The following is a 26,400-nucleotide window of genomic DNA, read 5'->3' as shown; positions in this document are numbered from 1 at the left end:
AACAACAACAACAATAATAATAATAATAATAATAATAATCATCATGATAATAATAATATTAATGAGTCACTAAACATTTCAAAGCACTAAATTAACATTGCTTCTAAATGCACGAAATGTACTAAATATCAAATCCTTTATTATGGCAAAAAGACCTCATTGCAGGTCCTTCCACCGTCTAAAAGTAAACATTTCCTTCCAACCTATTTAAAGTTCCCTTTCCAGACTAATTAATAGTTGCTAACACTTTTGACCCATTAAAACCTTAGACCAAAAGAATATTTTTTTTTTTCTATTTCATTTTTGCATCGTATTTTTGCATGAAACGATATAGAGCAGCGATGCAGTTGCGTTTATTGCTGACATTCGGCCCCCAAAGGTTAATCTTGTAAAATGTACAATTTGTGGACGTACAGTAGATGCGTCATAGCTGGTACTGTCCGATATAAAGAGTGGTGTTCGTAAACTAATAACTCTCTCTGCGGCATTTTACTGACATGTTTTCTAGCCTTTTTTATTCATAAAACAATATAAAAATACCTTTTAAACTATAATTTTCTTCTTCACTCAAGGGGTTAACCACTACACTGTAATTGTTCAGTGGCTACTTTCCACTTGGTAAAGGTAGAAGAGACTCTTTAGCTATGGTAAGCAATCCACTGTTCTCTAGTCTTGGGTAGTGGCATAGCCTTCGTACCAACTGTCTTACACTACCTTGGGGGTAAGGTTTATCTTGCTTGAGGGTACACTAAGGTAAATTATTCTTTCCTTATTTCCTCCTTGTGCTTATTGCGTCCTGCTTTTCTAAATAGTGATGTAGCTTAGCTAATAATAATAATAATAATAATAATAATAATAATAATATAATAATAATAATAATAATAATAATAAAATTACCACGGCAGAAGATAAAGGATTGGCAGGTTACATAAGCAACAAATAAAACCACTCTTAGGTAAATAAAATTTAGTCGAAAACAAATCCTTTCAGATGGTATAAATTACATCATATAAGATCAAGCATACACGTACAGAGGAATTGAAATATATAATCATAAAAATTATTCAACATAAACTAATAACAAGACAAAGGCGTCAGACATGTCCTTATTCATGTCTGGGGTTTGGGCCAATTTTCATCACCACACAGGTCAGTGCAGATTGGTAGTGGTGGAAGATTTTCGTCTGATCGCTCACAGCGAACCCAATCTAATACGGGTGGCCCTGACAAGTACAGCTTTGCTGATTATGGCGGTACTCAAACCCTTTCATCACGTTAAGATATCCTCACGCAGAAAGGGGGGGGGGAGGAATACATAGTGCGCGTAAAGTATGTTGTACTTAAATGACATTGCTACGTAGCAACACTAGGATAGGAGTAATTATTACGACCTTCAATAGGTACAAGCATCCTTTGACATTCAATAGGCCAAATTTACGTAATAGAAACTCCCATACACACATACACGCGCGCACACACATATAAATTCATGTATGGCATGGGTATACAATGTGTATATTATGTATTTATGTTATGTTTATTAAAAAGTGTAATTAACATATCTCATCAACGACACTCGTGCTGTACAAATAACATACGTATCTCAAATCATGTCACTACTCTGGGAGATTAGTGACAAGTCTTTTATCATTACATCATCATCATCATCATTATTATTATCATTATTATTATTATTATTATTATCACCAGTTAAGCTACAACCCTAGCTGGGAAAAGCAAGATACTATAAAGCCCAAGGGCTACAACAGGGAAAATAGCCCAGTGAGGAAAGGAAATAAGGAGAGCAAAATCGATAACGATTAAAATCTATTTTAAAAATAGTAACAACATTAGAATAAATCTTTCATATATAAAACTATAAAAACTTAGAAAAAAAAGGAAGAGAAATCCGATAGAACAGTGCCCGAGTGTACTCTCAGCAAGGGAACTCCACCCCAGGACAGTGATCTAATTCGGTTAGGTCTTCAAACCTGACGATGACGACTAAAGGTTTTCGACTTGACTTATTTATAACGTTTCCAACTGGAGCAAATCTAGGTGACATATCACGATTCCTTACTGATGTGTAAGAACGAATAGGCCTTCATTAAAGATAGATTCTTTCGCCTCGCCCAGAGATAAACCCTGGATCAGTTTGAAATTTTTTATAAGTATTCTTCCGAATATACGGTGTTAAGAGGAGATACCATCAGCCAGAGAGGATATCAACTAGTCTTCTACGTTGCTTTCCATATTACTAATTGATTGATTGATTGATTTGAAGTTTTCTGGCATCCTGACATCGAAGGTCATTGACGCCGATATCGTTTATTGTAAATAAAAGAATAAAAAAATATTCAATTAAGACCATAAAAGTAAATATGTTCTTATAAAAGTTATTTAATTTTCAGAAGACCTGCTTCTGAAATAAATCTAAAAATGCCGCTAGCATTGTACGACACATCATGTCCAAGAATCTTGACAAGGATGAACCTGCCATCCTCACCCCGAGCCTCAAACATATATCTCATGAAAACATAATTATTTATGAATTTGGAATATATATGTAGGTGTTGGGGCCTACGAGGCCATTCACCGCCCAAGAGCAACTGGAGGGAATCCTTTGCAGCTTAAAGGTCACCCATGAATGGCAGAGGCAAGGAACAGTGACAATGCCCCCAGAGACTGACCATATACAGAATACATAGGATCAACGCCCAAGCTCCTCTCCACCCAAGATATGACTAGGGAGGGCCAGACAATGGGTGCTGATGAGCTCAGGAGGGTAGACCTATAGGCTCTAAATATACACCACCCTTAGCTCACAAGGAAAGTGAGGTTACAGAAACTACAAGAAACTATCGTGCTTAAGCGGGACTTGAACCCCAGTCCGGCAAAACGCCTTGCAAGGCTCGTTTCCAATATGGCACCACAACCCTGAAGTTAAGCTTTCAAGAGGTAGAACAGCAAAAATAGAAGAAAAATTAGGATAATAGAGATAAAGTACAAGGATATAAATCTAGTGCAGAGAGAGAGAGGAGCAAAAGAACGCTGCAAATACCCTGAAGTAATGCCTACAGTGCATCGAGTCGGATGCACTGAAAGCACTATCTCCCTACGAAGGATAAAAACAGGTGTTTGAAAAATGAAATCTTCTTTGATAATTTGACAAGTTGTGAATTAAAGCTCGCTTGGGTTTAACTCCCTTCTTTTCTTTGATTGGTTTTGTATGATCAAATGATCAATTTCTAGGTCAATCTTGCTGACTATTCTAATAGGCTCTGGGATTTCTGTGTGTGACTCCACTTGGCATTATAGTTAAACAAAAGAAGTTGGAAGAACATCGTTATGATGATGATTATTATTATTATCATTTTTATTATTATTATTATGCAGTAGTAGTATCATTACAAGCTAAGCGACAACTCCTGTTGGGAAAACAAGATGCAATAAGCCAAAGGGTTCCAACAGGGAAAAGTAGCCCAGTGATGTAAGGAAACAAGGAAATAAACAAAAACTACAGTAGCAGTAATGAACAAAATAAAATATTTCAAGTAAAGTAACCATACATAAACTATAAAAAAATGAGAGAGATTAAGTCTGTTCAACATAAAAACATTCACTGCAAGTTTGAGCTTTTTATTCCTTAGGAGACCTTTTTATGTTAGAAAGCCCACATTTTTTTCGCCGTTGGACAATAATTATAGTAACACCAAAATTCGTTAAGGAAACGCTTACTATTCTAACACTGCTGCTAAGATGATTTCTTCAGTTGACTGTTTCCTTATCTGTCATTTAATCTCACAATTGAAAACTCGATAATTGTGAATGCATGCTATCATTTTACTCCGACAAAAGTGGGTTGTTTGCTTTCAAGTAACAAGTATTAATTTTCTCTTCAATATTAAGTTTAACAAGAAAAATTAGTTTGATATTAAATTAAGTTTTATTTCAGGAGTTAGGAGGATTTACGAGTCTTCATTGTTGAGAGAGAGAGAGAGAGAGAGAGAGAGAGAGAGAGAGTAAAGCTCACTAAAGACTGTTATACATTTACCTTATTCATTCACCATATATATATATATATATATATATACATATACTGTACATTCATATGTGTGTATAAATATGTATGTATGTATATATATATATATATATGTATATATATGCATATATATAAATACATATATACATACATATATATTGTATATATACATACATGCATGCATACATATATATATATATATATATATATATGACAAAATTCCAATAATTACAGTATCTGTAACTAGGAATAAAAATGCTCCACCTCTGCTGTTTATACCTTTGCAGTCACCTTGACGAGTTAATTGGGGAAGAGCAATTCCAAAGTGCGACTGGAGAGGTTATTGACACAAGATCCTCAACGGAGAGGGATTTTGAGGGGGGAGGGGGAGAGGGAGGGGGAAAGGGGGGAGGGGGAATATTTAGGGAGCAACAAAATGCTCAATATCCAGGTAACGAAATCTGAAGGTCATGCATGATGATACTCATTTAAGGAAAATCAAAAGTTAAATTTACTTAATTTTCTGTCACACTATCATACGGATCAACACACATAAGAAATATTATTATTATTATTATTATTATTATTATTATCATAATAATAATAATAATAATAATAATAATAATAATAATAATAATAATAATAATAATTATTATTATTATTATTATTATTACTATTATTATTATTATTATTATTACTAGGTAAGCTTCAACCCTAGTTAGAAAAGCAAGATGCTATAAGCCCAAGGGCTCCAACGGGGGAAAAAATAGCCCAGTGTGGAAAGGAAATAAGGAAATAAATAAAATATATGAGAAGTAATGAACAATTTAAATGAAATATCTTGAGAACAGTAACAACATTAAAACAGATATTTCATGTATAACCTGTAAAAAGACTTATATCAGTCTCTTCAGCATAAAAACATTTGCTGCAAGTTTATACTTTCAAAGATAACACAAAATCCTCTCTCTGTGCTTGAGGATACACTCGGGCACACTATTTATCTTATTTCTCTTCCTCTTGTTACCTCCGCCAGGAGGTTATGTTTTCGGTTCGGTTTGTTTGTTTGTTTCTCTGTTTGTCTGTCTGTCTGTGGACAACGTAGAGGCCACATTTCTACACGGAATCACTTCAAACTTGGCCAAGTAGTTCCCCAATGTGTATGGAAGAACTGATTAAATTTTGGTCAAGGTCACCCCCAAGGTCAAGGTCACAGGGGTCACTGGTGTCACTATGACATAAGTGGCCATATCAAGAGACAGAAATAAAGCACTGACTTTTGCATAAGCCAACAGGGAAGTCCTAGTCCAGGCGCAACCCATGGGTGATGTTCAAATTTATAAAGGTCAAAGGTCAAGGTCATATTGGTGCATTATATCAATGTCATATTAAGTATCAGTGGCAAATGAACAAAGATCACTTGAAGGTCAAAAGTCAAGCAGGTCACTTGAAGGTCAAGGTCACGTGAAGGTCAAGGTCACGTGAAGGTCAAGGTCACGTGAAGGTCAAGGTCACCTGAAGGTCAAGGTCACGTGAAGGTCAAGTACATTTGAAGATCAAGGTCACTTGAAGCCAAGGTCATGTGAAGGTCAAGGTCACGTGAAGGTCAAGGTCACTTGAAGGTCACGTGAAGGTCAAGGTCATGTGAAGGTCGAAGTCACATCAATTCATGATTCTAGGACATATGGCGCTCTAGGTCACCTTGGCGGAGGTATGTCCTCTACGAGGACCATGTCCGCGTTCAGGACTTGCTCACTTGTTTCTTAAAGTTTTTATAGTTTACATATGAAAGATTATATTAATCTTGTTACTGTTCTTAAAATAATTTATTTTAATCGTATAATTATTTCTCTTGATTTCCTTTCCTCACTGGGTTATTTTCCCTGTTGGAGCCCTTGGGCTTATAGAATCCTGCTTTTCCTATTAGAGTTATAGCTTAGCAAGTAATAATAATAATAATAATAATAATCATCATCATCATCATACTTGCTGTATTACACAACAGCGTATCTGCGATTACAAACAACATTATTGTGCGGTGGCATTAAGAGTTGTGATGTAACAGAAACAAAGAACTGTTGCAATTATCCCAGCGCCGAATAACGTATATACGCAATGGAGATTAGATTGCGGTTCTTACGAAAAATATATAAACTCGTCCGCAGGTGAAATGTACATCAAATAATGAACTAGCCGGACGCCTGTTCTAAAAACTTCTTAATTATTCACCAGAGAAATGGAGGCAAGGGAGAAGGGAGGTGCAGTCGGGATGCCGAATGAGCTACTAGCAAGGAACGCGTTAACACGCACCAATGTATTGTCACAGCATTACGCTAAAACCATTTAAAAACTTATATGAACCGCAGAAAACTTTTATTAAAAAGGATAAACCTCCAGTACATTAAATGAGAGGCAGCACGAGAGAGTACATTTGGAGTGCGCGCGTGCCCGCTTCATAGTACTTGCTCACTTACATAAGCACACGAGCGTTGCATCAAGGTTACAAGCAATAATTCTACGATCTGTTTAGCCGTACATTGGGCGTAGAAAAGATATAACGGACTACGCATTTTGGCCGCAACAGTAAACCTAATGAGAAAAAGAATACATGCAACCGAGTGGACAAAATAAAAGAGAACGTATCCATACAAAAACTAACAACGCTCAAACACTAATACATAACACAAACGTGGGAGGGGGAACATTGGCATTCTGTGTGTGTATGTGTGTGTGTGTGTGAACATACACCATTCCAAGTCATCGCACAGACACTACAAAAAATATCCCAACTCCAGAATTATTTGTTGATCAACGCGTCATCAATATGCCGGTGAGGCTGAAAGGCGCATCACGCCTATAAAAAGCTAGAGGTAAACCCGCCCTTATGTTGCACCAGGAACAAGAGCGAAAATTGAGCGGCTCTCGGAGCGGTAACCAACGGCTGTCGTACCAACGGCTTCGGGTCCCGAAGTAAAGCTGTCGTGGTGTTCGAATGCAACCAACTTGACTTCGGTTTCCCTAATCCCCTCGTCACAATCTTGTCCTGTGGTCTCAGCTTAAAATGGAGGGAGTTATATAATCTACTTGAAAGTCAGGTGGTGGAGTAGAAAGCACTCTATCACTACTTTAACCAGTAATCAACACTTAAAAACTAACATCTCGCTCAAAATTAATAAGCATGAGAAATTACCGAGGGCAACGCGTGCAAGTGAGAAGGTTGAAGCAAGAGGAGCAGGAGGAGGAGAGGCAGGCGTTTTGGACACTGTCTTCCCAATAAACCTTTTAGCAGCGCCTGATGTCATCTCCATTTTTAATAAATTTCTGCCCTCCTGAATTATATCTGAGACCGAACAAAAATTATTTATCATACAGCCACCCAGTCGTTAGTGTAAAATGAAAAAGTGACGCCTCCGCCACAAGAAATGTAGCTTTGTTTGAAGTGCTCGTTTTTGTTCGCGTCTCTCTCTCTCTCTCTCTCTCTCTCTCTCTCTCTCTCTCTGTTTTTAACAAGGCAGACCTGGATAATATAGGAGTATGAAAAACACACGGAGATCACATCACATCCAAGGAGGCAACATTGAATGATTTTCAAAACTTTCAACATAACACTTACAGTATTTCGCCTCGTATATTCTAAGGCCAAAATCATAGCTTGGCAATATTTAACTTGAAAAACTTGCTTTTAAAAGTAATTTTTGGTATGAATATAATCTTAAAATATTTCTATCCTCGGGGTTTATATACTAATCATAATGCGTCTTTATCTAATTTGATAACTTGACTAAATAGCCAGTGTAGAATAAGAATATAACACTAGTAAAATTATGCCAGTGGGAAAATTAAGATAATTGAACTATGGTGTATGCATATATGTAACACGCATGCGCTGTATATATACATACATAGGGATGTAAAAAATTCAATCGAATTTATAAACATAATGAACTCGCTCGAGGGCGCACAAAGAAGAGAGAGAGAGAGAGAGAGAGAGAGAGAGAGAGAGAGAGAGAGGGAGAGTTGCAAGGAGTTACAATGATTTTGGATGTCTCAAAGACTTTTAGTCCAACCGCGGAGACTCCATTTGCTTTTAGGTAGAGCGATTTAGTTTAAGCATTTAGAGTTCTTATGATCTTTTCTAACTTATTTATGAACTCTTACTGTATTACTGTTTACTACATCCAATGGAAGTCTATTCCAAGTATTTACTATTTTGTATGTAAAGAAATTGCCACATACCAGTTTGTATCCGTTACCTCTGGACTGATTTGTGCTAAGGGTGAATAGATTGTTGTAATCTACATTTTTTTTATTTCTTTAAGAATAACAGAGAGAGAGAGAGAGAGAGAGAGAGAGAGAGAGAGAGAGGGGTTTTCTTTACTCGTGAACCTTTTCTCTTTCTCTGAGGTCTCAGGAACCAATATCTTTTTTTTTATTTAGATACCCTCAAAAGAAAAAAAATGTTCCAAATGAAAATAGTAAATTTCAGACTTTATTGCCTCGTCTCTGTACATACCGCTACTGAGTCTACTGTATTAAAACAATGTACAGAGATCATACTATTTGCCAAAAATACAATTAATCACGTGTACAGTTTCAGAAAAAATTATGTACACATCGTCTTGTACACCAGAAAACATCTGACTACTGTATATCATTCTGGAGACTATACAGTAAAGTCATTCCAGTTGGTAGTCTCTCTCTCTCTCTCTCTCTCTCTCTCTCTCTCTCTCTCTAAAAAAAAAAATTTGTTTTAAAGTTATAAAGATGTTAACAATATCAGACAAAATTGTGGTATATAGGGCTAACTCCATACTTACAGATCCACTCCAATTGCAAAATAATTTAGATTTTTTCTATTAGAATTATCACCGTTTACCTGGATGTGTTCCAGAAATTATTATTATTATTATTATTATTATTATTATTATTATTATTATTATTATTATTATTATTATTATCATTAGCTAAACTATAATCATAGTTTTTAAAAAAAAAGCAAGATGCTATACGCCCAAGGGCTCCCACACAGAAAAATAGCCCAGTGAGGAAAGGAAACAAGAAAATAGATACAGTAAACTACAGTGGCATCTACCGAACTGCTTATTGTAAAAAAAGTAAAGATGACAAAGCGGACTGGAAAATCTATAAAATTGTTTGTAGAAAATTGATAAACTAATGCATGACCGGACTGTTGGGGAAAAACAGTTTGGGCTTGAACAAGGTGAAAGCGCGTGGGTCAGTTGCTGCCTCCTAACCTTTTCACACCCGTGACCTCTACAAAATTCAAATGCCAATGTTTTTATTCAGAAATCAAACTCTTGAAGAGACCACAGTAAAAATCTCATAATGAATATTCTCTCAATTTTTCATGGTTCTCCTCTTGTTTTGTTAAATTTTTTATAGTTTATATAGGCGATATTTATTTTAATGTTATTCTTAAAATATATTTTTCCTTGTCTCCTTTCCTCACAGGGCTATTTTCCTTGTTGGAGCCCCTGGGCTTATAGCATCCTACTTTTCCAGCTAGGGTGTAGTTTAGTAAGTAATAATAATGATAATAATGCTGATCAGAGAGAGAGAGAGAGAGAGAGAGAGAGAGAGAGAGAGAGAGAGATTGTTGACTTGAGAAAATCGCCACAAAACAGATTTTTTTGGTGTACGCAAGACATATAAGGACCTAGGACAGCCAAAAGAAGAAGAAGAAAAAAAAAACTTTTGATACAGATATTAATATCTACCAGTTGGATAATCCGATCCCCTGCAATCGCTTAGCTTTTAATTCGCTTCCTAACGAGGGGACCACACAAATAAACTCTCGAATATAAAGTAATTTTAAATATACAATCCGAACTCATTTGACTTACAGTTAAAATAACCGTACTTTTAACAGGAATTTTTCCGTAAAAATATACCGATCTTAGCCGTATTTCAGTAAAATACAGGCGACCGTTATTTTACCTTACTTTGTTATTATCTTTTACAGGTCAATATGTCCGTTTGTAAACTGGTAAAAAAAAAAAAAACAGCCTTTTACTGTATTTTTAATTCACATTTTTAACAGTGTAGGAAGGCATGAACTCAGAAGAAAACATGAACTAATTGTTGAGTAAAAAGAAATAATAGTGGGCAAAATAAAGAACTAATTTCAAGATTTGTAAAAGTCCCCCTGGACTCTTTGGAAACACCTATCATCGTTAGTACACCCTTCAAAAAAAAAAAAAAAAAAACTTAGCCGGATTCTTTCTACAAGATTCAACCCGAAGTAAGGATCTGTGACCTCAGCATCAGGTCATGCATTAGCTGCCATCTACTGGTTTAAGAAATGAGGAGCCACTAAGTATCTACTTTCTCAATCACGCAATCTCTTTGATAATAATTTATTTTATGAAATCAGTTTTGGAATAATTTTGGGAAGGGGTGAAAACTCATGTTTTAAAAGAGCCGCCAAATGTAACCTGTTTGGCATGGAAACGTATTCAATGAAAATCAATGAGAGAGAGAGAGAGAGAGAGAGAGAGAGAGAGAGAGATGAAGGGCAACATCCCGAATTTATTATGAAGTAAAATGAGATGGAAAGTGAGTCATAGATGTTCAAAAGTTTCATCATCAAAGGTTTTAAAATACGCGAAAAAACGTGTCTAAAAGAAATCAAACTACTGAAAAGCAACAAATATATTAAAAAAACCTGATGGAAAAGAGAATAAAGTTTAAAAATATTGAGCCATTGAGAAGAAAAGAATATTCTACAGATGTGGAAAAAAAGGAACATTTTAGAGCTACGGAAGAAAAAAAATGAATATATTAAAAATCTAATGGACAGGATAATGGAAAAGAGAGGAAAGTTACAAAAACATTGCGTCATTGAGAAGAAAATAATATTCAACAATGTAAAAAAAAAACAAAGATGAAAATTTTATAGAAAAGAGTTTAGAGAATGAAATCGCTCAAGGAAGACTTCAATTTTATGATGAGAAGGATATTTTCAAGATCATGGATAAAAAATAGAAGAAATGTTACGTTAAGTTTTGATATTTTGTATAGGAAATATTTTTCTAATGTTGTTACTGTTCTTTAAATATTTTAATTTTCCTTGTTTCCTTTCCTCACTGGGCTATTTTCCTAGTTGGGGCCCCTGGGCTTATAGCATCCTGTTTTTCCAACTAGGGTTGTACCTTAGTAAATAATAATAATAATAATAACAAAAAACACTGAAGAGAATAATAATGAAAAAGATGACTCTTCAGGCAGCAACATAATGAATAATAAATTTAAACGAACAGTAAGAAAAGGCGAAGAAGCGGCAGTGAAATTTTCTTTGGACGTTCAATAGATATTTTCTTTTAATTGCGTCACTCTTTAAGCAAGAAATTTAGCGTCCTTCATTCTAGCCTACGTTCATACATCAGAACACCTGGTCTTTTTTTCGCCTTGCTCCAGAAAATGTGGGATTATTATTATTATTATTATTATTATTATTATTATTATTATTATTATTATTATTATTATTATTACTAGGTAAGCTACAACACTAGAGGTAGATGAACTACTGTCGTTGACCTACTCACAATCATATACTGAGTTTATTTAAGGTTCAACTTTCATCATCATCATCATCTCCTACGCCCATTGATGCAAAGGCCCTCGGTTAGATTTCGCCAGTGGACTTCCTTTAGCGATTTCATTCTCTAAACCCCTAGCTATAACGGTTCAACTTTATCCCATATAATTCACACCATGCACTAATTTTAGCTACATATCTATTAAGGGATTCAGCAACCCAAAGTCTATAATCAGGAGAGGAATTGATGCAAAGTAGGAATATGACTATTAATTATTTACCAGATTTTCATTTAATAAAACAACACCATTATACAATTGCAACTAATCCAAGTGCAAAAAATAATTATATATGTATAGACCTATACACACACACACACACACACATATATATATATATATATATCTATATATCTATATATCTATCTATCTATCTATCTATCTATATATATATATATATATATATAAGAGTATGGCACATAGGGACATGCTGCTAAGTCCTAATTACTAACGAAACCAAAGCATGATTAGAAGTCCCAAATGCAGGACCAACATTGGAATGGGATTCAGCGTTTATTAGGTCCAAACAATTACCAGACTTGTGAGTAGATTCACTTATGATTTATTCACAGCCTGAATCAGAAGCAAAGTCAAAAGCTATTAAGCCATGGCAATCATTGGGAAAAAACAGAATTCAACCACTCCATGTGGTGATCAATGAAATCACCAATAAGTCCCAAAGTGCTTATATTAACTTATATCGTACCCATATAGTAACTCCAAGATAGAAACATCCTCCAAGTTTGCATTCCGATTGATGGAACACACAAACACAAAAAGTGGTTATGCCTACCAAAATATTTATGACATGAAACTCATGACATTGATATTAATAGCAAGACTTCTGAAATAAAGGCTACTCAGTCTGAGAACAGGATACTCAGTCTGAGAACAGGATACTCAGTCCTAATATACACCACCATTCCCCTCTTTTGGGATACCTAAGTCTCTGAACATAATACATCATATCTGGAGACAACTGTAAGGTTTCTAATATTGCTATGTAGTCCAGGAATATTGCAATGGACTAGACGACACTGGTGCAGTCTGGGACGCATTTTGGTCAATATCTCCAGACAGAATAATAATTAAAAAGATTCAAAAAGTTCTCATTATATTTGAAAACAAACTTTACAATAGTGATAACAAAAACAATAAGTACACGATTATGCTGTATATAGAGAAAATACAAATACAACCTATGGATATGATCAAATTTTGTACACATTGGTTTCAATTCAACCTTTCTCCAGATTGGCAGGTCAACACGATTTTATGAGAGAGAGAGAGAGAGAGAGAGAGAGAGAGAGAGAGAGAGACTATATATATATATATATATATATATACTGTACATCTTTACATACTGTATATGTATGACAGTGGAGATACTTTAACGTTGTGAAAGGGTTTGCGCATCGCCATGATCAGCCAAGCTGTACTAGTCAGAGCCACACATACTAGGTTGGTTTGTTGTTAGCAATCAGACGAAAATCTCCCACCATAACCAATCTGCACTGGCCACCATGGTGATGAAACATTAGTTGATATATCTGAGACCTTTGTCCAACAATGAACGAGAGAGAGAGAGAGAGAGAGAGAGAGAGAGAGAGAGAGAGAGAACACCCATTTAAAGTTTCCCAACTCAATACCACAAACTTACCTACTTTATTTCTCAAGTGGCTGCGGCCAGGTGGAAGAGTATAGGAAAGGGAGAGATGAGGAAGAAAATGAGAATAAGAACGAACGGATATACAATACAAATAGAAACAAAAGCAAATAAATGAAAATTAAGGGGAAATTATTTTGCAAAAAATAAAAACATGATTTTTATTATCATTACTAGCTAAACAACAACCCTAGTTGGAAAAGCAAGATGCTATAAGTCCAAGGGCTCTAATAGGGAAAATAGTCCAGTGAGGAAAGGAAATAAGGAAATAAATAAACTCCAAGAAAAGTAATGAACAATTAACGTAAGATATTTTAAGAACAGTAACAACATTAAATAGATCTTTCATACATAAACTAGAAAAACTTCAAAAAAGAGAGGGAGAGAAATAAGATAAAAAATAGTGTGTCCAAGTGTACCCTCAAGCAAGAGAACTCCAACTCAAGATAGTGAAAGGAGAACACAGTACAAAGGCTATGGCACTACTAGAGAACAATGGTTTGATTTTGGAGTGTCCTCCTCCTAAAAGAGCTGCTTACATCATGACGAAATTTTGTAGAATATATTTTTCATCAGAAAAGTGCGTTATCACGAAAACTTTGTCTGACTTAAATTCACAATATCAAACGTATTAACTTTCACACCTTTATCTAAATTCAAATACATATTATAAATAACAAGAATTTTTAATTATCATACATAATCAAATTCATATATACAGCATTTATATATATATATATATATATATATATATATAGTTTCCTCACTGAGCTATTTTTCCATGTTGGAGTCCTTGGTCTTATAGTATCCTGCTTTTCCAACCAGGGTTGTAGCTTAGCTTGTAATAATAATAAAAACAACAACAACGACAATAATAATAATAATAATAATAATAATAATAATAATAATAATAATAATTACATATGGATACGTACCAATATATAAATTAAACTTGGCGAAAATAAACATAAATTACTGAATGTTAACGAGAAGCAGAAAATTATGAATGTGGCATAATAATCGTGAACATTAAGCTGAGAATAGATGAGGATATAGGTAACAAAGATAAGGGAGAAGAATAAAAGGAGGAAAGAAAAAAAGACGAATAGGGGAGAAGAGACAGGGAAGAAAGAACAAAGACACACGGAGTTAAAGACGACAGCTTCTAGAGAGAGAGAGAGAGAGAGAGAGAGAGAGAGAGAGAGAGAGAATCAAAGATCAGAAATAAAGTAGACAAAAAATTAAAAATATCAACAATAAATGAAAAGAGATAAATAGAAAACTATAAACAGAAAAAGGCGCACGGAGAAACAAACAAAAGAAGGGCGGGTGGCGATAGATCACGAGACGCATAAAAGGAATAAGGACAGAACAAGAATTGCTAAGGGAACTGACATGAGAGGGGAAGGAATTGAAAAAAAAAGGGGGGGAAAGCGAGGGGAAGATAAATGATCGTGGAATGGAGATGGAGTACGAGGAAAAACGAAGACGAAAAGGTATGGCGATGAAAAGAGACTAGGGGAGTGACAGAGGGAAAGATATACAAGGGTATAGCCAAAGGCCAGCTGATACCGCTATGCGCACAAACTAAGAAGGAAAATGTAGGACAAGGCTGTGAAATGAAATTGAAAATTACAAAAAAAGTTGCAAATTTCGTAAAATGGATTTGAAAATTACAAGAAGGTAAATGCTGCAAAAAAATGGAATTGAAAATTAGAAAAGGGTTTCAAATGCTGCAAAATGGAATTGAAAATTAGAAAAAGAAGGTTGCAAATGCTGCAAGGAAAATGTAGGACAAGGCTGCAAAATGGAATAGAAAAAGGTTACAAATGCTGCAAAATGGAATTGAAAATTAGAAGTAGGAGTTTGCAAATGCCGCATTATGGAATTGAAAATTAGAAAAAGTTGCAAATACTGCAAAATGGAATTGATAATTAGAAAAAGGTTGCAAATGCTGCAAAATGGAATTGAAAATTAGAATTAGATTGCAAATGCTGTAAAATGGAATTGAAAATTAGAAAAATGTTGCAAGAGCTGTAAAATGGAATTGAAAATTAGAAAAAGGTTGCAAATGCTGTTGAATGGAATTCAAAATTAGAAAAAGGTTGCAAATGCTGTAAAATGGAATTGAAAATCAGAAAAATGTTGCAAATGCTGCAAAATGGAATCGAAAATTAGAAGGTTGTAAATGCTGTAAAATGGAATTGAAAATTAGAAAAAGGTTTCAAATGCTGTTAAAATGGAATTGAAAACTAGAAAAAGGTTGCAAATAATGCAAAAACTGAATTGAAAATCGGAAAAAGGTTGCAAATGCTGCAAAATGGAATTTAAAATTAGAGAAAAAGGTTGCAAATACTGTAAAATGGAATTGAAAATTAGAAAAAGGTTGCAAATGCCGCAAAATTGAATTGAAAATTGGAAAGGTTGCAAATGCTGCAGAATGGAATTGAAGATTAGGAATAGGTTACAAATGCAGAAAAATGGAACTGAAAATTATAGAAAGGTTGCAAATGCTGCAGAATGGAATTGAAAATTAGGAATAGGTTACAAATGCAGAAAAATGGAACTGAAAATTATAAAAAGGTTGCAAATGCTGCAAAACAGAACTGAATATTAGAAGTAGGTTTTGGCAAATGCTGCAAAACGAAATTGAATATTAGAAAAAGAAAGTTTGCAAATGCTGTAAATGGAATTGAAAATTAGAAAAAGGAGTTTACAAATGCTGCAAAATAGTATTGAATAAATTTGAAAAAGAAGGTTGTAAAGCCTCAAAATGGAATTGAAAATTTGAAAAATGAGGTTGCAAATATGATTTTTAATGCTTGAAAGCTGCGCATCGGCACAAGGATATTAAGGGAGATACAATTAAGTTAACAGAAATTAAACCAGTGTATTAGGCGTACCAAAAATCATGTACTGAATACATGCGAAAAGGAAAAAGTGAAAATTGCAAAATTTCAACAATACTGCGAGTAAAATATTGTGAATGACGAGAAAAATATACTATCAAATGACTGTCCAATAGTTCAGTATCATTTCACACTGGTTTACATACAATTTTGTCTTTATCAGATCTTTGTATCCAAAGTGAATTATCAATTTGATAACTAATCTACTGAAAAAAAAAATGTTCTACATATGTAAAAAAGGGAACATTTCTATATCCAACATGCCATACATAGTTTTCCAAAGGAAAAATAAAGGTTACTATGCTTTAGTTGAGAACAATAATCAAGTCTTTTCATACCAGGAGACATAATGTGATACCTTTTCCTATCATTCACTAGTTACATTTTATAATCATCATCAATGTTAATTATAATCAGCAAATGCCATTATTGCAACTTACTGTCAAAGACATCCAGTGCCACTTATTTCAAGATGAAATATGAAGATAATCTATTAAGCAATATTTTTTCTTCATATTACTTTCCTACAGAATCTCAAAGTGGAAAGAGGGGCGCAAAATGAACGAGTTCCCTCCCCGAGACACATCGCTAAATTAAACCAACGCCAATTTTAAGTTTTGGGAGCACGAAAACTTTCTTAATCATTTTCCTCAAAAGTACAGCGAGTAACTGGAGTCATAAAAAAAGCTTCTCTTTTTCATACGGTATTTTCATACAAGCATAGGCACACATATTTTAAGTGTTGCTTAGTCCAACATAAATTGGCAATAAATGTAGGCCTATAGTTACTAAGACCTAAGATCTAACAAAATATTATATGTGTATTTTAGGAATTGCTGGGGAGCGATTTCTAAAATCGCTTCTAAATTCACAGAAATTCATCCATCATCACCTCAAGTCATAACTGTCAATCTTTCACTAATTTTTTTAAGAGAGAGAGAGAGAGAGAGAGAGAGAGAGAGAGAGCAAGCAAAATAAGAAATATGGTTAAGAAATACAAGATTCCCAAGATTAAGTGTCTCTGTAGTTGACATCCTGACTACACACACACACACAAAAGGAAAATGTGATTCTAGAAACACTGGAAGGATCAGAAATATAATTACAGTAAAGTGGTCTATTAGAGAGAGAGAGAGAGAGAGAGAAAGAGAGAGAGAGAGAGAGAGAGAGAGAGAGAGAGAGAGAGAGATTAACGAAACAGTATCAAGAGAAAACTTTAAAAAAAGGAAAAGGAACCTGGGGAAAAAATTACCATAATAATTAACCCAAGTGCTATTGAGGCTTTACCTTCCTGAAAATGTCATAACATCGCCCCTTCGCTGCAGAATCCTTTCCAAATCCCTTCAAATCCCCCTGAAGTCTAACAAAATCCACATCCGTTAATCCCTCAGAAAATGAGAGCATAAAATGGCCCGAAAGAGATATCGTCTAGGAATGAAGTAGGCGAATATAGTCAAATAAAAGTTCACAGCAAAATAATACTGCGTGGGGATACCTTAACGTGGTGATAGGGTTTGTGTATCGCCATGATTAGCAAAAGTGTACTAGTCAGGGCCGTCCATACTAGGTTGGTTTGTTGTGAGCGATTAGCCTAAAATCTCCAACCATCACTGACCAGCAGTTAGCCAGCGTGGTGATGAAAAAAGACCAAAGCACAGACACGAATAAGAGCATGTCTGAGGACTTTGTTTCTGCAGCGGACTAGAAACATCTGCATTTGTTGTGCGTGTGTATAATATATCTATATATATATATATGTATATATACAGATATATATATATATATATATATACATATATATAAATATATATATATATATAATATAATATATATATACATATATATATTACATATATATATACATATATATATATATATTATACATACGAGAGAGAGAGAGAGAGAGAGAGAGAGAGAGAGGATGTAAAAGTCTATCTAAAATTTCATCATATAATAAAAGATAAAAGATTCTCATTTAGAGATCTTGGTGGATAGTGTTTGTGTTCTACGTTTACACTTAGCTAACTTTGCACGAAATGTCCTTCAGATCTACCCTGATGATTTACCTCTATCTTAATCTGATTTCCATACCATCTACATATAAGCCGTAAGTTAAGACTTGTTCCAGCTGCCTTACATTCTTCGAATAAGAAATATTTTCACACTATTACCTTCACTGATAAGGTGTTCGACCGTGCAGTTTTTATCCCCGTCAATTTCAACCAAATTCTAACGCATTACAAAAATAAACTTAACATGTATTTTGTACTTTGCCCCGTACTATTCATTCTCGTCACACAATACCGTATAATACTCTCTGCCTTTTTATTTTGCCCCCATCATCCATATACTTCTATTGACAAAAGTATATAAAGGCTGTTGTATAATTTCGTCATCTTCTCACCCCATTTTAAATTCCCAGTGTCATTTCTAAAAATAGAATTGTAGTTTATTTCCTTTTTCACACCTCGTGAACATAATTAATGAGCTTGCAGAACGAAAGTACAAGAGGTCAGTCACACAGATAGGAAGCTACTCGGGTCCGGTTTTTTTTTTGTTTTTTTTTTCAATTCTTTATACCTCGACTGACTAAGTAGTTATTCACATATAAGGTTTGTCGACTGTGAAAATGACAGAGAAACCTTATTTTAAAATCCCTTTTTGGAAAAAGACTATTTTGAGAAGCAGATCGTTTTAAAAAATCATTAACTTGGGAGTAGTAATAGATTTCCCATACACCTAGGGTAATAATTAAACCACAAATCCCATAAGTAAGCTAAACACACTGGTAACCTTCACCTGAGAAAAAAAAAAAAAAAAACTGCCTCGATGTTGAAGAATATAGGGTATATCTCCCGTGTGATACACATAATTTCAAGTGAAAATTTGTATAATTTTTCCATTAAAATCCTCGTTGTCCACTGCACTTCTGGCCCACTGTTTTGCTTAGTTCATCAGCATTTAATTTTAATCGGAAAAGTAAAACTTGAAATGAAATAAGAATTTAAGATCACTGACGGAAGTCCATTTCCCCTCTTTCGGAAATGGAGTAAACTAATTAGGCTAAAAGGCAGTGTTTATGATGAGTAAAGAAAACTAATAAATAATGACGCAATTGCTCCTTACTTCAATTTCAATTTCATTACATATTTCAGCGAAATTATATTAAGTAGGCAAAGCATCATAATGTGATATTTTATACTTAACAATCTCCACACACACAAAAAAAAAAGGGGGGGGGGAACAGGGCTGCATACTTTAAAAATACAGTTATAGTTATATAAGATTTTTACACTTTAAAAGAAAGAGCTGTATATGCAATAAAGTGCCAAGCCACTGCACTAGTTGCATGAATTGAAATAAGAAAAGGCAACAGGTTAAATAGTCATCACCTATGGTTCAGAGGACACAACATAAACGGAAATGGATTCCATACTCACCATGTCATTTAGGCTCCATGAATAGCGGGACAGCGTGTCTTCTAGCCCACTCATAATCTAAAGGATCCTGAAAAAAAAATGAAAAAAAAGGCATTAAAATATTTGTCTTATAAGAAATATAGGTTTCGATAATTATATATATATTGTTAAATAAGTTGTTTCTAACAATTTCAAAGTACCAAAAAAGGGGGGGATTAACTATTACCTAAATAATAATAATGAAGAACATAGAAACCTATGACTATAAAGACAAATTACAGAAACATAAATGTATATAAATACATTTATATAAATATATTCTTATAATTATATATATACAAACACATATACCACTATACTCTGTATACGGTATATACATATATACCAGTACACTATATATGTAGACGTGTGTGTTATATATATATATATATATACAGTAATATATATATATATATATACTGTATATATATATATATATATACTGTATATATATATATATATACTGTATATATATATATATATATACTGTATATATATATATATATATATACTGTATATATATATATATATATATTTCCTTTTATCACAGGGCCATTAATCTGCATGAATACTCTCTCTAAAACGGCTGTGTCCATACATGAATAAAAAGAAGAGATACGAAAATAAAGCAATTAGCAAATAGATAAATACTATATATATATATATATATATATATAATATATATATATATATATATATACTGTATATCTTTCCGGTGACGCTCAGCGCCATTGCCAGACGTGTATATATAACTATTCGGTCTCTCCCCGTCCCTCGGGAAAAGGGGAGAGGTAATAGTCATACTCTGGTGAGAGTGAGTACTCCATGAGGTACACTTGGAAACCAAAATCCCCAATAAATTACCGAAACTACCTTGTTGTAGTTAAGAATGGGGAGTCGGGGGTGGGAAGGGTTGAATCTGCGCGCGTACATCCATCTAAATATTTAGCCGTAATTTTTGACGGCCCCTTCACACTACTTGGTCATTTAAATGAATGATCCTGTTAGAAAATCATTTATTATTATTATTATTATTATCATCATCATCATTATTATTATTATTATCATTATTATTAATATTATTATTATTATTATTATTATTATTACTTGCTAAGATGTTTTGACGCTGTTACTGTTTTTAGAATGATATTCTGTTAATTTATTCTCATCATTTATTTATTTCCTTATTTCCTTTCCTCACTGGGCTATTTTTCCCTGTTGGAGCCCTTGGGCCTATAGCATCTTGCTTTTCCAACTAGGGTTATAGCTTGGCTAGTAATAACAATAATAATAATAATAATAATACAACCCTAGTTGGAAAAGCAGGATGCTATAAGCCCAGGGGCCCCACCAGGGAAAATAGCCCAGTGAGGAAAGGAAACAAGGAAAACTTAAATATTGTTAGAACAGTAACATTAAAATAAATATTTTCTATATAAACTATAAAAACTTCAAGAAAACAAAAGGAAGAGAAAATAGATAGAATAGTGTGCCAGAGTGTACCCTCAAGCAAGAGAACTCTAACCCTAACAGTGGAAGACCATGGTACAGAGGCTATGGCACTACCCAAGACTAGAGAACAACGATTGATTTTGGAGTGTCCTTCTCCATGAAGAGCTGCTTACGATAGCTAAAGAGTCTCTTCTACCCTTACCAAGAGGAAAGTAGCCACTGAACAATTACAGTACAGTAATTAGTCCCTTGATCGAAGAAGAAGTGTTTGGTAATATCAGTGTTGTCAGATGTAAGAGGAAAGACGACAATGTGTAAAGAATACGCCAGACTATTCGGTGCATGTGTAGGCAAATAGGGCTCCAAAGTATTACTGTCTGGCCAGTCAAAGGATCCAATAACTCTCAAGCGGTAGTGTCTCAACGGGTGGCTGGTTGCCCTGGCCAACCTACTACCTACAAATGAAGATGACGAGAGATGTCTATCAATGAACCAGCGTGTCCAGGTGGCATCGGGATATATGTGAATCCTGATTTTCCTCGAAAAAAGTAGCACGCACTACCTGGTTAGATAACGAAATTGCTCTACACAATAACGTGTTGAAACGGAGTAATACTTTTCATCAACACTACACCAATCTCCAAAAGATTGGTGGAAATTTACACGAAATGTTCTGGGCATTACATTTGTATCTGACATCAGTACTGTGTTATGTCTTCGATATGCTCTGATCAATGTCCGAATGTATCATTCTTTAAGGACAAACTCTATTCTATAAGACCCCCGAATCTCTCTCTCTCTCTCTCTCTCTCTCTCTCTCTCTCACCAAAGTGAGAACACTCCCAGTCATGACCAATGAACCCTGCAATATATAAACCTGAGAGAGAGAGAGAGAGAGAGAGAGAGAGAGAGAGAGATTAAAAATAAATGACTGTCCGCAAAGGATGTTATCAATATACATATATATATATATATATATATATATACACACAGTATATAATCTAACTACAAGTGCCTAATATACAATAAAATGCTAAAACTGGTAGATGGGAATATATACTTAAATAAACAAATCGAGACCTATAAACGAACTAAAAAAAACATTTAAACCGCATAACAAATAAAAACAACTCTGCCATCGTTAAAAATCAGGGCAACCAGACAAGACATGCCACGATAACAAGTCTCCGTGCGTCCCTCTGCGCTAATCAAACCTACGACCTCATTAAAAAAAAAAGAAAAAGAAAAAAAACCACCCTCAATGGCAAATTCATGATGATGGCAATGGATGTTGCACCCCGAAGTGCATGCCAGGTAAATGCCAGGTGTAATAGTCCCGCGAAATCCTACCCCTCCTCATTAAATGTCCTTGAGAAGGGTGGGCACAGGGGTTTTAAGACAGAGGTCACTGCCCCTTCTACCCGGTGGGACCATGCCCACATGCCAGGTAACCGAGGCCCTTACCTCTTGCGATATCCCCCACCTATCCCAACATCATCTTCATCAACATCATCAACACAAAACATTCCTCTCCTCCTCCTCCTCCTTCTTCTTTCTCACCAACCGATAAACCTGTTCTTCTTCGCCTCCTTCCTCCATCTAATGGACAATAACCGAGTAGGTCCACCTCAATTAAAGTTATCATAAATATTGTAAAAAGGTTAAGCGAAAGATCTTTAAAAAGAAAAAAAATATTAAGAGGTCATTTTATTATTATCCTAAAATTATCAAAATGAGAGATCAACCTCAGTGAAGTCTAGCGTAATCTAATTAACATTAAAAACTATAAGCTTCTTGTATCTATTAATTGTGAAGGTAAAACAATGAAGAAAGGTAAAACAATGAAGAACAACAAAACAAAGGAAATACAGTGTCACAGAAGAGAAATTTTCATGTTTTTTTTCTCGGAACTTTGAAAAAAATAAACAAATCGGCATATACCGCAAGTAACGTTTACGTTTACCTGGTCATTGTGCATGTATAAATACATGTGTATAAGTGACGTCACGCAGACAAGAGACAAACATCACACATCAAACAAAATCATAGGACAAACTACAGACAATAGAAACCAGGACTAGAGAGAAAACAGCGAACTTTGGGTCAACCTAATTTTTCCACAGCCTGGGACATTATTTTACAGATACCAACAAACTGGAATCAAATATAATTGTAACAATAAAGTGGATATTCATACAAGTCTTGACCCCTTTGCTTCCTTTCTCAGTGCTTATATTCTTTGAAAAAAAGTACAATAGTAATACATAAACATTTCAGAACTCCTTTGTTCACAGTCGTCATCCATTACACGAAAAACTAAAGTAAGTAAAACAAAATGCATGAATGCCTTACAAAACTCCTTAAATAGGTAACAATCATTCATCCCATACAAAATTAATATAAACACAATTATTCACCTAGAAAATCGATACGCATGAACATCAAAGAGACAGCAAAATTTGAAACACAATTTTCGGTTGGAAGTGAACAATTAGGTGAAAAAAAAAATGTATCTTTACTATTGTTGATTTTGAGGGGGAAGAAATACGAAATATACCCAAGGTATGTTTATTAGTAATGCGAAAATAACCTTGAGTAATTAAAATTTTATTTAGATAAATATATATATATATATATATAGAGAGAGAGAGAGAGAGAGAGAGAGGAGAGAGAGAGAGAGAGAGAGCCCTAAAAAAAACCAAATCTTCGAAAGACAGCACCTGTAGTGTTAGCCCAATGAATCATGAAGGCATATCATACCGGCAGGCTGTTGCATGGCAGAGAGCAGGTTGTGCAGGATCATAAAAGTCGAACGTGCAAAGAAAATCAAAAAGAAAACCTGCAACTTTGGGGGGGTCAGAGGTCAGGAGGCCTTGTCCGGAGCCCGTGTTTATCTAGCATCCCGTGGCATGTGCCACGCTAAACAAGCTTCCAAGTCACGTGATTTCCTAGATAAATCAGGGATGTAAACAACTGGAACTTGGATCAGAATTATCTTGATGACAATAGTCACGGACGCAGAGGTTAGATGTATAACAGACAGGGTTTAAACTCGAGCATGTGCCATGTGGCCATTACCTTAAAGGCTGCTGCTCTTTACCTAAGATTACCTTAAAACTTTTTACCAATTTCCTTAAACTTTGAGCTAGTGAAACCGAAATTACCTTAGAATTACCTTGAAACCATGAAAATTACCTCAAACTAAGGTAGTTACCTTAAAAGTTTAATCCCTGAATTAACAAGTGTTATTCACAGGTGGTAACAAGAGAGAGAGAGAGAGAGAGAGAGAGAGAGAGAGAGAGAGAGAGAGAGAATAATACTTTCAAGCAAAACTTCATTTAGATCCTCTGGATGAATACTGCATAACATACGCAGTTATTATCCAAGGGAATGTTACACAGCTTCCAATGCAAAGACGTGACGTAATCTTTATAGATCTCATAAAAAGAACAAATCAACAGACAAATATACACACAATATATATATATATATACATATATATATATATATATGTGTGTGTGTGTGTGTGTGTGTGTATGTGTGTATACACACTATTGTAAGCGACCAGCCATGAACGACGGCTAAATATTTGAATAGATATGAACACACAGATTCAACCCTTCCCATCCCCTACCCCTTTGCTAACTACAACAAGGCAGTTGTGGTTTCCGAATGGGCCTCTCGGGGTACCCCTCGCTCTCCAGGGTATGATTACTTCCTCTAACCCCTTACTCGAGAGACAGAGTAGGTATACGTCTGACAATGCCGCACAGCGTGACCGGAAATATATATATATATATATATATATATATATAGTGTGTATGTATGTGTTGTGTGTGTATACATATACATATATAAAATATTCTTAGGCACGGTCTTCGCCGTACGTGACTGTCAATCTATCTCTAGGCCTTGGATGAACATATGGATTCTATCATCTCCCGACAGCATTTAATCTTCAGCGGATGAAAACGAAAATCTTTTCGATGTTTTTTTTTTTTTTCATTTGCATTTATTTCTCCGATTGCAGTTTCAGTCATTGGCCTATGGTTTTCATCGGGGGCTACAATGAACAATGGAATTACACTTGAATAAAGAGGGTATTACGTTTGAAATTTAAACGTACAATGTGAATATTCAGATTTTATATTAAAAACTTCTATTGTCCTATCTTTTACGTTGATGTGTATTTCCACAGATCAATGCAGTCCTTGTGAAATCCATGAATTAATGGTTGAAAAACACGTACCAATATATATATATATATATATGTGTGTGTGTGTGTGTGTACATATGTATATATGTATATATATATATATATATACATACACATATATATGTATATATATATATATATATATATATAATATATATATATATGTGTGTGTGTGTGTGTTCAGTCACGCTCAGCTCTCCCCGTAGGGCGGAGAGGGAGTACACACATACTGTATACATATTATACATATTATACACATTATGTTATACGCGTATAGAATCTCACAAAGGACAATTCAACTTAAAAAGTTTCCTGGGAATGGGAGAGAAGATTACAGAACAATCACTTTCTGAACACAACTTGATCACCCGTATAAATCTCACCTCTATTTCCTTTACACTGAATGAATCTAATTCCTTTTTCCTTTATACTTAAGCACACCATTCTCCAACACTCCCACCCCGCCCCCAAACACAAAAGTTTTTTAACCTTAACCTCAAGGCTATTGGGATCACATAAATGACAGCTAGATAATTACCTCTGGGAGTATGGCAAGGTTAGATATTATTGTTTGTTCTCTCTCTCTCTCTCTCTCTCTCTCTCTCTCTCTCTCTCTCTCTCTCTCTCTCTCAAGTATAAGTTAGAAAAGTCCATGAATTACTGTATTAGGCTATATACTGTAACGTCATATATTTGGAATAGTCTCTCTCTCTCTCTCTCTCTCTCTCCTCTCTCTCTCTCTCTCTCTCTCTAAGTCCTTCTTAGGCTCTCCCTTCATTTGTAGGTAAAATCTAAATATGCAATAATAAGCAATTTCTTAAATCGAATGTTAAAATTCTTAGCTTGATAATAATAAAAATATGAAGAGCTTACAACTATCTATCTATTGATCCTTCCTTGAAAAGTAATCCTAGGTTATGTTATTTCTCACTATCTTTTAATTCAGAACCAAGGACTATTGCAACACAACTCTACAAGTGTTACCAGGTGAGCACCACAAATACCTTTTTGTTACCTATAAACAATTCTATCTATCCTTA

General features: G+C 34.6%; 1 protein-coding gene across 3 annotated transcripts in view; it reads right to left on the bottom strand.

Annotated features, from left to right (window-relative positions):
- LOC137655700 (collagen alpha-1(I) chain-like) overlaps window positions 1-26,400 on the bottom strand; it is a 511,707-nt gene that overhangs the window by 45,604 nt on the left and 439,703 nt on the right. For all 3 annotated transcript variants that reach the window (XM_068389690.1, XM_068389692.1, XM_068389691.1), the window contains one exon: window positions 19,675-19,741. The gene's annotated coding sequence lies outside the window, so the exon portion shown is untranslated. The remainder of the gene's footprint in view (window positions 1-19,674; window positions 19,742-26,400) is intronic.

This window comes from Palaemon carinicauda, chromosome 16 (genome assembly GCF_036898095.1).
Source record: "Palaemon carinicauda isolate YSFRI2023 chromosome 16, ASM3689809v2, whole genome shotgun sequence".
Classification (NCBI taxonomy): domain Eukaryota; kingdom Metazoa; phylum Arthropoda; class Malacostraca; order Decapoda; family Palaemonidae; genus Palaemon; species Palaemon carinicauda.
The sequence above is the reverse complement of the archived record's forward strand: the minus strand, read 5'-3'. Positions and strand labels throughout refer to the sequence as shown.